The sequence below is a fragment of the Triturus cristatus genome, chromosome 1_2 (assembly GCF_964204655.1).
Source record: "Triturus cristatus chromosome 1_2, aTriCri1.1, whole genome shotgun sequence".
NCBI lineage: Eukaryota > Metazoa > Chordata > Amphibia > Caudata > Salamandridae > Triturus > Triturus cristatus.
Genome location: NC_140580.1, coordinates 963,326,746 through 963,341,488, shown reverse-complemented (window position 1 = coordinate 963,341,488; position 14,743 = coordinate 963,326,746). Strand labels below are relative to the sequence as shown.

The following is a 14,743-nucleotide window of genomic DNA, read 5'->3' as shown; positions in this document are numbered from 1 at the left end:
AAAAGACAATTGCAGAGGCAGAGCCGATGCCAGGGCGGCCCGTTTCGGCCTATTCGGGAACGCCTGGCTGCCAAATTCAGGGATATGTGTTTATTTCCAGGGCAGTGGGGATGGCTTTGGGTCCTTACACTTTAGGAGTCTGGTAAGGTGGCGCTTTTTTCCACTCTAGTACTGCTCAGCTTGTCTGCGCGTGAAGAAGATAGACCAGGACGGTCAGAACGGTTTGCGGTGCAGGGAGGCAAATGTCATGCGGGGCCCCTCGTGCAGAATAAAAATATAGATCTGTGACACATTTCAAGGTAGCTCGAGCATAAGCGCCACCCCTACTCCCAGGTGGCATTCCCTGCCTCGCCGTGAACATGTACAAGCAGACAATGCCTGCTCTGGCGACTCTGGAAAGAGCGGGGCAGGTGGCAAGACGCCACAAACCTCCCACGACGTCACAGTCCTGGCTGTAGCAACAAGTGACACATGATGAATTTAGAGCAGGCACCTGGTACCCAACATGGAAGTCCCATCGCAGCCGGTGCATCTAGTGCAAGGCATTCCGTCGGGGGTGATGAGAGTTTTACTGCCTTGAGCGGAAATGCCCAATTACACCCAGTCAGGACCACTTCCAGCATGTCTGTACGCACACAACACACACCCAGGGCCATATCCATTTGTTTAAATTATATAAACCACATTTACCTCTTTACTTCTAAAAGAAAAGTTAACTTTGAACGCAATGACAATGAACATATTTTAAAACTAACCCCAATGTACAACGGTTCGCACATTTACCAAATGCACTTTTTGCATTCTCGCCAAGTAAATACAATGTGCCGCTTGTATATTGTTTTTTTAGAGGTGATTGTAATTATGTGATAACAGCCAGGGATGCATCTCGACCCATTAACTTTCCAATAAAACCCACGAGGCTGATTTTAGTCATTTAGGGACAGCAGGCTGACGGCTGTAAGTGGGCTACAGACATGAGTCTCGGTGTCAGCACACAAGAATCTGCACAGCAGCCTCGTGCACGTTCCCACAAAGAGTCACCCAGACAATAAAACAACCAATCTGAAATGGACTGGTGTTCTTCCATTAAAGGATGGTGCTGCTGCAGCAAACGCCTGGATGTGCCAGGTTAAAGGGCCGGCCCTGTATTCAGATGTTCTACGCAAAGACTCTGTGTGGCCCGGACAGGAGCATTAGAGAGCAAGGGCAAATCACCTGTGGACCTGCACTCTCCTCAGCAGTTCATCGTAGTGGTGAGTGAATTGTCCAACATGCATGTCTCCACTCACTCGGCTTCTACACAGGCATGTAAAAGCAAGCACTTGAAGCGGGCCACTCCATGCCCAAATAAAGTAAGCTATATTTTGAACCAGGACTAACATTCAACGTAGAGTGGAGGATAACAACAGAGCGACTATTCTTTTCAAGCGGAGTCAACTCGACCTAATAAAGCAGCACAGCACATGTGGGTTCAGCATCACGTGCAGCAAAGAACATGCTTCTTGATGAGGGATGCTGACTAGGCGCGCACACACATAGATCGATTTAGTCAAGTTAGAACAGAAAAATGCCCTTTCAACTACACTCCATACACTACTTTGCTATGCTCTGAGGTTATAAAGGTGCAAAATTGCAGTTTCTCATCTGAAAACTTCATTTTGTTCCAGGATTCTGTAAGACTGGTAAACGTCGCAAAGTTTGACAGTTTGGAAAGAAGTGTAAGAAAAGTATTTTCCTAATCCCTTCACAACCCCACTTTTAATTAAGAGAATTATCTAGTAAAAACGTTTCTAGTAGGAAATTCATGTACTGAAAACACCATCTGCAAAGTGAGTTTCCCACTAAACACGCTTTATTAAGTTAGTAACAGGTTGGTGATGTCACCTTCAGCTGGACCACGTCGAGAGTGCGATGTAAGGCTGCCTACTTGCTCTCTGGGAAAGGGCCTGTAAAAGATTTCTGTAGAATCAGTCGGATTTCACGGTTTGTAGTTTTTATTTAGATTTGCATTTTAGCATGACATTCAGGCCACTGCAGACAGCTAATTTTGCTTTTCGATTTCTCCGATTGCTTAAAATGCTTAGACACCAGAACAACCCCTTATGCCACACCAGACCAGGGTTACACATATGTTATAGAGTAGATGTGTTTTGTTGGTCTCATTCAGTCAAGTGCACTAATCAGTTCCACTCACATGAAAAAAGATAAATTGAATCAAACGTAATCAAGTAAATAATAAATATAACCTGTCACACCAAAGGCAAGTAAATATCACACATATGCAGGACACTTTTTTTGCATGCAGCCTCTGATATGATATGAATTAATGGTACTGGCAGTAAATCCATTAATAGCCACATGCGTTATCCAATAGTGGCTGCATGCACAATAAGGAAGACACAGATTTTAGGATCTGGGAGCCAAGAGAGTCTATGACTTTATTTCCACAGACCGAAATCTGCAGTAGCATGCGCTGATGGTCTCACGCTGTTACAGAAACCAGCAAGACCAAGCAGCTTTAACAATCATCAAATAACGCCAGTCTTATGCAAGTATAAGTGGGCCCTGGTTGTAACAAGAATGAGTGAGCTCCAAGCAATAATAAGCATCACTGAACATGAGTAACAATCATCACTGAGCCCCAAGCAGGTGTATCAAGCAACACAGTGCCCCTAAATGTCACAGTCAACAATAGGCCCAAGTTACTGCAAGCATCAATGGCTCCAAATACAAGCATCAATGGCTCCAAATACAAGCATCAATGGCTCCAAATACAAGCATCAATGGCTCCAAATACTTGCATCAATGGCTCCAAGTACTAGCATCAATGGCTCCAAATACCAGCATCAATGGCTCCAAATACCAGCATCAATGGCTCCAAATACCAGCATCAATGGCTCCAAATACCAGCATCAATGGCTCCAAATACCAGCATCAATGGCTCCAAATACTAGCATCAATGGCTCCAAATACTTGCATCAATGGCTCCAAATACAAGCATCAATGGCTCCAAATACCAGCATCAATGGCTCCAAATACCAGCATCAATGGCTCCAAATACCAGCATCAATGGCTCCAAATACAAGCATCAATGGCTCCAAATACTAGCATCAATGGCTCCAAATACTAGCATCAATGGCTCCAAATACAAGCATCAATGGCTCCAAATACAAGCATCAATGGCTCCAAATACTTGCATCAGTGGCTCCAAATACAAGCATCAATGGCTCCATGATTTTAACAATCATTGATTGTCCCAAGCAGGTGTAACAATCATCATTAGATGCCAAGCAGCTGTAACAAGTATCATAGGACCCAAAGATGTAGCGATCATCAATAGGCCCAAGCTGTCACAACCATCAGTGCAGTGAAGCACATTAACAAGCATAAATGCACCCCAGTATGTAGCAGTTACCAAGGGGCTCCCAGATGTAGGAATCATCAAGCTGTAACAATCAACATTGGACGCCCTGGGTCACCGGAAGTTGATGGGGACGAGATTTGCCTCCTGGAAGAGTTCTCCGAGTTAAATGCCATATCTGCACAAGTGCATGAAAACCCTGTTTCGTCCTTTCAAGTGGCTTATGATTAACTTTCCTCCTCGCCATTGAAAAAAACATTACTACAGCTCCAAGTCAACCTATGCGGAATGCTAGAAACAAAAATATACCCCTCCAAGGAGCGACTCAAACAATCATGTCTGTTGTCAGAGATCAATCAGAAGTCACGATTGAGAACTTTATAGGTTGATGCCAAAGTTAAGGAAAAAGTATTTAACTCAAAGATGGGCCACATTGAAGATATACTGTATCTTCATTAAAGAGTTATAATGCTAAGGGGCAGAAGGAGAGTTGAGCCTTTGAAATATTAAATTTCAAAGGTCAATAAGAAACTAAAGAAACTTTAAGCTAAAAGCACTAATGAATATCAATAAGGGCAAGTCAGAAGTCGAGAGCTTTGTGTGAAAAAAGTCAAATTAAAATTGGAGTTGACAACTTAGAAAAACTGGATAATGAGGATTAAACACCAAAATACGTTTTGGGGCAATTAGAGGCGGAAAACAAGGAGAGAAAGCAAAATTACTTTGGATCAAAAATAAAGAGAAAGGGAAAACACCCAGCCAGTGCTTAATTTGTACCAGTGGTTACTGGAGGTGGGTACTAGCACTCATGTGTGCAGCCCAGGGCTAATTATTAATTATTAGACTTTTACCCAGAACAATAAAGAGTGAAAGGCAGAAAAGGGAGGAGGAAGCAGGACACCAAAGATAGGAAAACAATGACAACGGGTTAAAATAGAACTTGCAGTAGTGAAACAGAGACAGGAAGTGAAGGGTGTCAAGCAGAATCATGGACGAAAATTAACGCAAATGCCAGGGGTAGCGGAAATGACATCACACACCCTTTGACCTCCACGTTCACTCACACACACATGCTTACACATACACACACATTCAAACATATACTCTCTCATACAAACACACTTCTTATACTCCATTTTTATTACACTATTTATTTATTCACTATTAGTGTGATAAATTAACTGAAAATAAAGTGAGTAGAGCCCCAGCTGCCCCTGTGTTCCTAGTACATAAATAAATGTCACAGTGGAAAATATTCGCATGATATAGAAACACAGGAAAAGCTCTTTGTTATCTCACAAAAGTATAAGACACCACCATTAAATTATGCCAACAATGGTTGTGATTTTATTTCATCACATAGCAGGATTAAATCAAATCATAGAGCACATTTCAATTAAACAGTGAGCATATTTGAGTAAAAAGGTGCACAGCAAGGGGGAGTGGATAGTGCATGGGAAGGATTTGTTAAAAGTGGTGTGAAACGGGAAGGTAGTGCGCATATATACATCAACAGTCCATATTTACAACCTATCCAGTCAAATGTATGGTACGCACATGTATAACGAATCATAACATTGTTATTTAGATGCAGATATAGAATCTCTGTCATCTATGTTTGACAATTGAAACAGTTATTGTAGACGTTTCGACCCCTATATGAAACTGGAAACTTTGCACCTTGAGGGCGGGGTCTTCATCAGTACCAAAGTGAGGAGTAATGTCAGGCACCAATAGGGGGAAGAGAGATCGCTTCAGGCTGAAGGATAGAAGATCTGGGCTGTTAGACTCTCAGAGTTAGTGTGAATGGATGACTATTTTCTAGATGGCCACGGTTGATCAGTAACCTGTGGCTGCTGGCTGCCGGAGGGAAGATTGACGGCTACTAAATTTGCTACTTCTAAAGCCAGGGGTCGCAAAGGCAGTGCTAGGTGAAACAAAGGGCTAAGCCAGGGGTTGCAGCTCTGACCCCTGGTGACCCTTAAATGACGTCCATGGGCAGAATCAAGACTAGGTAGCAATTGCATGCAGCAACTCCCGAACTTGGCAGCACAGACAGCACCCTACACTTATTTAAAAAAAAAAAAAAAGCACTGAACCATACACCTGAAAAATATTAACAAGGTATGTCTATTTGTGAGGGTGTGGAAATTATGCAACAAATTAAAATGAAGGGGAATTCCATAAAGATACAAACTAGTTCTGATTTCCAATTTGCAATTACGACGACCTCCCTTCTGGTGCGCTGCACATATTCCACTTGATCAATAGGAGTTTGTACCTCTCAATTTATGGAAGAATCCTAAAATTGCAACATATTACTACATATGAAATAAACTTTATTGAATTTGTTTTCACAATAACAGAGGTTGAAGCTTCATAGACTGAACTTGCCTCTGAGCAAACAGAGTGTCGGATTAATGAGGCAAGAAGACAACATTGTCGCGAGAAGGTCTGTGTTTGCGTCATTGGGTCAAATTCATAAAGAAACAAAACAAAGAATGCCAAGCCTCTGGTAGACAGCTGGAATCTAGCACACTTGCAGCAATTACCTTACGACTGGGATCATGGGCTGCTTAGAGTTGCATGTTATGTTATGTTTTGTTAATTTGACTTGATATAGCACACAGATCACACTAGGGCATATCGGCGCTGTTGCGGAACAAAAACAGGAGTCGATGAGGGTGATTAAAATAAGTGGACTTTGAGTTGTTTCCTAAATTTACAGTAATACGGGCATGTATGCACATGAACAGGAAGCTTGTTCCAGTACACGGGGGCGAGATAGGAAAAAGCCTTTCCACCACTGCGTGTTAAGCGAATGCGAGGAACCCACAACAGGGCTTTCGCATTACGGCAGGGAGCATACACTTTTATTCTTTTCTGAAGGTAAAGTGGGCCTTTGCCCTTTAAGGCATTATACATGAGACAGCAGATGTTAAAATAAGAGCATTTCTTCACGGGCAACCAGTGTAGTTCTTGCAGCAAAGGTGCCGAAGAAGTTCCAGAAGGGCAGTTGAGCACAAGCCTGGCTGCCATATTTTGAACCACCAGAAGTTTAGAGATCAGCCTTTCACTGACGTTTGCCAACAGGGCGTTGCCATAATCCAGTCTGCTTATTACGATGGCCTGAACCAAAGTTCTCCGGGCGGAAATAGGGAGGTAAGGGAAGATGCTGCGCAATAAGTGTAGGTAGTGGTAACATCAGCCAGTGATGCATACTCCATCCTATGTTGTGGCTTTGAGATCCCTTGTTGAAATTGCTTCAGCCAGCCAAGATGTGGATGGTGACTCAATTTCGAAGCAGCTTTAGAGCTTTCAAGTGGCTGATGAAAAGCACTTTCTCTTTGTATGCCTTGAAGATCTCATTGCATAAATCAAATTGATAATGTTTTGGAAGAACTTTCTGAAGAATGGTAAAAAGATAACACTCTAATAAGGTTAACAAGATTAACTCTTCAAAAAAATAGCCTGGATAGACAACAAGAAAGAAGAAGAGGCGGAGAGGAATGATAGAGTGACAAATACACAGGGCAGATAGGCATATTCCGACTGTCACCAATCATTATATGGTGATTGGAATGTTCATTGATCATGAGGTGGTGTAGTAAATTTTAAATAGGTAACTAAAACAATAGTGTTTCTTCATGGTGTTACAGACAGCTTGGTGGGTAGAGTGCTAAGAGTTAGGGGTTTTCCTGCTTTTCACAGCAGGCAGAAAAATGAAAGGAAGGTTGAGCATCAGAGTTTTGTTTGCCATTTTCTGTAGGGAAGCCGCTGTTTTTATGTTATACACAAATAAATGGAAAGAGAAGCGTCATTTCTACCTTAATTACATCAGTTTGGAAAACCAGAGTTTGTATTTTTTCTTTGTTTTTAACATTTGAAATATGATTGAAGTATTTGCAGCTGTAATAAAGTATTGCAAATCATATAGAGTGTTCTAGATTATTTTATTAGGATTATTTTAGAATAAGATTTAAAAGGTGAAGTGATTGAGGAACAGATATAGGATGCTGATGCTGCAGAGGACTTAAAATCTCATTTTAGCCCTCGTTCCATGTTAATAGTGGTTAAAGCTTGCAAGTGTGTGAATGCTATTGCGTGTTAGTTAATAAAATTGGACTGGATACTCTATTTTGTCAACTTGACCACAACAGGCCAGCACAGAGCACTTTTTTTTTTTTAATGTGGCAAGTGATGTTTGGGTATTGGAAGGATATTCCCTGCACACAGTGATGCAGGCAGGGAAACCGATCTAAATATTGCTCCCCCGCTGGGAGCAGCATTATTAACTGCTCCCTCCGGGGGAGCAATGTTGCCAGCTGCTGGATGCAGGAAGCAGGCTGGGGATGCAGGGGCCCTGGGTTTCTCCCTCCAGCCCCAACGACAGTATGGTAGTGGGTGACCATGCATAATGTTGGAGGGCCCTGAGGGATGGGGTCCCTGGGGCCGAAATCGGCCTGGGTAGGGGGGGCTTTGTGCCATCCCTACAAAATGTTATCCAAAATGTCACTGGAGGATGAGGTCCCTGGGTCCGAAATACCCCAGTGAAGGGGGGGGAGGGGACATGTGCCCTCCTCCCCTTGAAAATAAGGCTCCAGGGGATGGGGTCTCTGGGCCAAATTAAGCCCGGGGGGGCTGTGCTCCCCTACCCCCTCAAATTTACATCAAGACCTGGGGGATAAAGTCCCAGGGGCCAAAATCGGGAGGGGTTCCCAAGACCCCACACCTTGCAGAATGTTTGCAGGCACTGACGGACGGTAATCCCAGGGCCAAAACTGGCCCAGGGAGGGGAGGACACGTGCCCCGCTCCTCTTGTAGAATGTTACCGAGACCCGGGGATGGGATCCCCGGGATAAAAACCAGCCCAGTGAGGGGGCCTGCATGTACCCCTACCTAACAGATTTATGCTGGGGCCCAGGGGATGGGAGACCCGTGTCCCTCCCCATGTAAATATTGCCAGAGGATGAGTTCCCCAGGGCCGATTTTGGCCTGAGGAGGGGGGTTACATCCCCCTCCCCTACTAAACTTGGCCTCCGGGATAGGGTCACGGAGGCTAAAGTCAGCCCAGGGAGGGGGGGGGGGGTCATGTGCCATTCTCTTCATGAGAATTACACTGGGCCCTAGAGGATGGGGTCCCAGGGGCTGAAATCATCCTGGGAGGGGGCTACTTGGTCCCCTCACCCTTAAAAGAATACCGGGCCTCAGGAATAGGATCTCTGGGGCCAAAATCAGTCAGGGGAGGGGGCCACATGCGCCCCCTCCTCTTTATTTAAAAGGGTGGCCCTGGGCAGTGGGGTCCCTGCATCCTAACAAGGCTCGAGGAAGGGCGGCCACGGGGCCCCCCATCCCCTTTATTTAAATAAGTGGCCACAGGGGGTGGGATCCCCTAGGCCATTGTCTTTTCCTGCTGGTTGTGGTTATCATGCAACCCTCTGTCTCTCTGTGAGCTAGGTTGGTGCAGCAGTTGAGCAATGCTCCACTTGAATTTATTGGGGTGATGGTTTCCTGCTTGATCAATACTCTTTCCTAATGGGCTGTATTTTTTTGTTCACTACCTTGACAGAGACATCAAGGAAAGTCAATTCTTTATCATGGATCCTATGTGTAAAACTCAGATTCAGATCATTTCGAGAAATATGTGTCAGAAACTGATGTAGTACATATTTTGGACCTTCACAGAGGATGAACAAATTATCTATACATCTGCTCCAAAATACAATATGTTTGGTCCATCTCTCATTAGTATCCACCCACGCAAGTTTCTCCTCCCTCCATTCTATGAAGTTGCAAGCATAACTTGGAGCAAAACAACTTCCCATGGCAGTCCCAACTAGCTGGCGATACCATACATCATTGAATATAAAGAGGTTATTTTCCAAGCAGAATCTTAACTTTCAAGTGGCATCAAAGAATGGTCAAATTTATGTAAAGGTCTGCCCCCCAAAAAAGGGTCGACAAGCCTAAATACCCAAACTGTGACCATGCAAGTGTAAAGGGATACAACATCCAAGATGATCAAGGTGTAATTTGTTGCCAGGGTATATTGGAGATCTTGCTGGTGAGGTCTGTGCTGTCCCTACAATATGAGGGAAGAGCCAAGTAGTAAGACAGCAGGAACAATCCAAATAAATGGATGCTTGTCCTAAGAGACTGCCATTTGCAGAAATGATTTATCTGCCAGGTGGTTCTTCCTTGTTTATGTGCACTTTAGGCAACGTATAAAAACAGAGGGCACAGGAGTTTTTTTTCATACAACAAAATGCTTTTATGTGTGTTATGTTTTTCCTTTACATAACACCGGGAGGCAAAAAGCACTGGCATGTTTTAGGCAGCTCCGTGTGACCAGCACCTGATTTAGCAATATGTGTGTCTTGGCTCACATTGTAACTTATCACACATGCTTCTCCCCTTCTTCACATAATTACGATGCACATACATTTGGAATGTAATAATGTGTAATATATTCAATGTTTTTTTCGCTTCTTTTTTACGACAATAACAATATGAAGTATTTTCTACTCTGGTTATGATCGACATTCTGCCTGTAAGTATTTTAAATTTTACTATGTCTAAGCTGTCACATGATTCCCCTTTCTCTAAAGGTGATGTGGCACAGTGGAAATGTATTCTGACCATGATGAAGCCCCCGAGGGGGTGAAACACGATGCCGCAATAAATCTGTTGTAGGAATTGGAACTTGTGGTGGGCAAGTCTTTCTGGGGCTCTCATCGCTTTTTTGACATGTAAACGGGTCCTGCAACTGTGTACTTGCACTGACCCCATATGGTGGTAATGTCCAAGAAACTGCAGGATCATATATATATATATTTCTTTTTTTTTCTCCGTATAATTAACTTTAAGAAAAAATCAAAATGTAAATCAAATTTGCGTTCTGATCAGGAGTGATACATAAACAAGAAGAAAACTGCACCTGTACATTAAATGCAATAGGGGCAACTGATTACGTTAATGGAGTATAAAAGCTTATTTAATGTTAATAGAAAAATGTGGATTACAGAAGGCTCAAGACTGAGGGAAAATGCAGTTGATACAAAGTCAAAAAAATGAGTGCCCCTTAGTTTCAGAGGGAATCAGCTGCCACGATATGGTATAACTGTACCTCCACACATTGTGTCACTGCCTCTTCTGAGTGGACCTTGGATGGCTTTATCCCGTGGTTAACAGTGCCTCCACATATAGTGCCACTGTTGCACCTGGGTGAACCTTGTGCAGCACTATGCCTGGTTTCAGGACAGTGCTTCCAGGTGTTATGCCTCTGCCACTTCTGGGTGGACCTTGCGTACCATATACCTTGAGATGGTTTGACAGTACTTCCACGAATTGACCCTGTTACTTCTTGACGTACTTACTCGAAATATAACCCTGGATGTTTAACAGTGCATCTAAACTCTGATTCCTGTCTCTTCCAGGTGGACCCTTAGAGCATATACTTTGGTTGTTTAAAAGCCCCTCTACATGTGGAGCTATTAGCTCAGGCTTCTCTAATGAGTAGCTTGTGAGCTACTGGTGGCTCTACAGCAACCTGTAGGTACCTCTCCTGCATGCAGCTCCACCTACAATATTATAAGCTTTTGCTTGGTTGAAGTGATCTACAAGTACACCTGAATTGAAAAGTGTGTATTGGAGATGAAACTTTGTGTGTTTTTGGAACTCATACGATGAACTTTGGAACGAAATAGTTGAATTTGCAGAATATTTTTAATGCGGATATTTGAGTGAAAAATCATGCAGCATTGGGAAGGCTTACTACTAACACTTACCTTGGTGACAGGGGCACTGCAGCTGTGGCTATTATGCATTACCCACATATAGGTATTCAACATTGACAAAGGCTTTTCTGCATTACTACGGTCAACCCTGTCTGATGAACTGAGGTGATGACTGCTGTTGTGGCCACTAACGTCTCATCTGATGTGGTCACTATTACAACACTAATACAATTAGTAGCTTGGGATGATTTCCAGTGAATTTAAGTTGCTCATGTTACAGAAGCGGTTGAAATCCCCTGCATTAGCACTTCTAGGTGTGTTCTTTATAGCATTATATCTGGGAGACCCTACATATTCACATCACTGTGCTCTCTATGATGGTCTCAACTTCTGGATGTTGAACACTGCAAAAACAAAAATCAGATATTCAGAGCGGTGTCGATTGTCACACTTTCCACAACTTCTAATACGTATGCACAGTGACGTCAGCCACACCTTGTTTGAACCACATCTTTGAACGTCAATCACCTTCCGCAGCACCTCCCATATTGGCCACACTACATACAACACCCAGTCAACCATGCACTCTGAAAGGGAGGCAGGGACCAGATTGATATCGGAGCACTCTGTGACCTCGTCAGCAGTACAAAACACTAATTAAATGCCACAATAGAATGAGTTGTGTATGCACCGGCTCCATGTCGACAAGGTACATGGGAAAAGCTTCCCTCTCTTGCTACTCAAAACAACATTTGCTATGTCAAACAGGAGAATAAAATACACAGCCTATTATAAAAACAGAATTAATTTCAGCAACCCTAAATACACAGTCAATACCAACAGTAAACAGAGTAATGCAGTAAACCAGAACCCAATGAACCTAAACACAGTAATTAAGCGTGCCGAGTGATTGCCTAGCCTCCCAGAATGAAACTTATTGACTGAAAGGTGCCTCGGTTCCCTTCATCCTGGTGAGCACCCTGGGATCTACGCCTCGCGGAGACACCTACCCCTTTGCTTCTGCAGAGATCCTTTGTTGCTGCAAATGTCTTGTGAAGATGTCTTCCCCTTTGCAAATGAGGCAACTGCACCTGTGCTATTTACTTCTTTCAAAGCTCCACCCACCCGTGGCTGGCCCCAGCCTCCATCTCTAAACCTGGGTATGGGTGGAGCTACAGTGAGGTGTCAACAGCCCATTTTCTGGAGTCATACAGAAGTCTATTAGATTCTGTATTGGGTCATGTACTGTGCACAGGGGATTCTTAATGTGGGGGAAGGGACACATTTGATACTGGTCCCCATCACAGATGCAGAAATAAGGACCCAATGAGGGACTCTTAAGGAGAGAATATCAAGTAGTCATATTTCAACAAGAGACTATTTGGGATATCTGGTTGTGCCAGATGGACACAAAGTCAAAATTTCAGGTCGACCGCGCTGGGGTGCACGCTGGATACAGGGACCCCGCAAGATTCAATGAACAAAAGTACATCGATCCTGGTTGCAGTGAAGATGCAGATTGCAGCAAAGCAATGTGACGGTGTAAATCCCGCAGTTTTCTCCATGCAACAATAGCGATGCTCTGCTTTTGAAGACAATGGGCTGGTTCCGCAATGTGACGGTCCAGAAGACAATACACTGGTTCCTGATGCAACAGTTCTGAATACAATGATACAGGTTTCTCCACACAGTAGAGGGGGATGCGTCAATATTCTCCATGCAGTGGTGGCGATGTGTTGATTCTGAAGTGGCAGTTCCATTGGAAATGGGATAGTTGCGAGTGCAATGCACCGGTTCTGTTGCTGCAACAGCGACAATGCACTGATTCTGCTCTCACAGCAGAGGATGCATCAGTTTCACTGGAGCAAGTACCTTGGGCCCGCTTCCAATGGTCCAGGTTTAGGAGCAGGGGTGCAAGTCTTTTATGTCCCTGAGACTTCAGATCAGGAGGCTAGTCACCTAGCCATGGGGTCACTCTGCGTTCAAGTGATGGAGGTCCAGTATATGTCCAGTCAGAGAGAACAGAAGTCAAGCAGGTGAACACAGCAGGGCAGCAGTCTTCCAAGACAGCAGTCCAGCAGAGTGACAGTAAGTTAGCACAGCAGTTCTTCCTAGCAGAGTAGTTTCAGGTCCAGAATTGTACTATCACAGTGGTGTCAGAGATCCAGTACTTATACCTAGTTGTGCCTTTGATGTGGGAAGGCTTCAAAGAAGGGCCTTTGAAGTGCACATAGGTCCTCCCTTCCTGCCCTGGCTCCAGACTCACAACAGGGGAGTATATGGATAGGACACAGCCTATTCAGATGTAAGTGTGAGGCTGTGCCCATCTCCTCCCTCCCACCCACCCAGGAAGATACACCAAGTCACACCTTGTGTGTGGCTGCCTAGAGGGGATACACAAAGACCAGCTGTCACCCACCTAAGACTGTTCAGAGACAGCCTGCAGGCACAAAAGGGCTAAGAGCAGGAAAATGCCACCTTTCTAAAAGTGCCACATTCAAAGTTGTAATAATAAATTTGAAGTTACCATTAAAGAGGATGTATCATTACAAATCCATAGGTATAAAACAAGACAGATCTACCTAATCAGGAATTACAGCTTAATTTGTGAATCCTCAATGTTATTCAATGAGAGGGGTAGGCCTCACTGTACTGAAAAATGACTTTGGGACTTTTTCACTACCAGGACATGTAAAACGTAAAAGCACATGTCCTACCTTTTAATTACATAGCACCCTGCCCTGTGGGCTGCCTAGGGCCTCTTGCAAGGGTGACGCATATGTAATAAAAGGGGGGGATATGGCTCAGCAAGGGATTTTATATGGCAAGTCAACATGGCAGTGTAAACTGCACACATAGGTTTTGCACTGACTAAGATATGTTTAAAGGCTACTTGAGTGGGTGGCACAAGCAGTGCTGCAGTACTACTAGTCACATTTACTTTACATGCCCTAGGCACATATAATGCACTTTTACTAGGAACTTATAAGGAAATTAAGTATGCCAATTGTGGCTATATCAAACAAACCATGGTTAGGGGAGAGAGCACATCTCCTTTGAGCATTTTACTACTACTACTAATCAGTGCTAGAGTCCTACGGCCAACAAAAAGAAATCAGCAAAAATATGAGGCAAACAGGCAAAGATTTTGGGAAGGAAGACCATTCTAAGGCTGTCAGGCTAGAACAGGTAAGGATACTCCAAACTTTAAACATCATGCACAATAATGCAGATGCTTAAAATCCCACTCCCAAGTACTGGCTGAAATACTTGTGGTGCCCAGGGAGGCATTGGAATGGCCAGTATTTGCTCCTTACATCAGATTTTGTTTTTCTAACACAAACTAGTACATCGTTGTAAACATGATCAGGTTACCCCCTCGGGCTGGCATCTTGCAATCTCCGGACTAGTTAAATTTGGCAGGCACCCAAGGCAATCCCCCTCAGGACTCGGCGCAACCTCAGAAAGCAAAAAAAATTAGATGTCAACAAAATACCAATTATCAGTCGAAGTGCAAGTTTAGCCACAGAGAACCAAGAAGCATAAATAAGAGACCTTAATTCAAGGGAATAAACTGCTTTCAAGGCCATCGCCACGGGTGCATCTAGAAATCAAAGCGCCTTGGCTGTCCTACATATGTGGCTCC

The 14,743-nt window shown here is 43.8% G+C and overlaps 1 protein-coding gene across 3 annotated transcripts in view; it reads right to left on the bottom strand.

Annotated features, from left to right (window-relative positions):
- Positions 1-14,743, bottom strand: part of LOC146868458 (uncharacterized) — a 443,450-nt gene that overhangs the window by 176,045 nt on the left and 252,662 nt on the right. The window contains exon 1 of one of the 3 annotated variants that reach the window (XM_085610226.1): positions 12,108-12,124. The exons of the other annotated variants lie outside the window; for them this stretch is intronic. The gene's annotated coding sequence lies outside the window, so the exon portion shown is untranslated. Of the gene's footprint in view, positions 1-12,107; positions 12,125-14,743 lie in introns of those variants that run through there. 3 annotated transcript variants of the gene reach the window in all.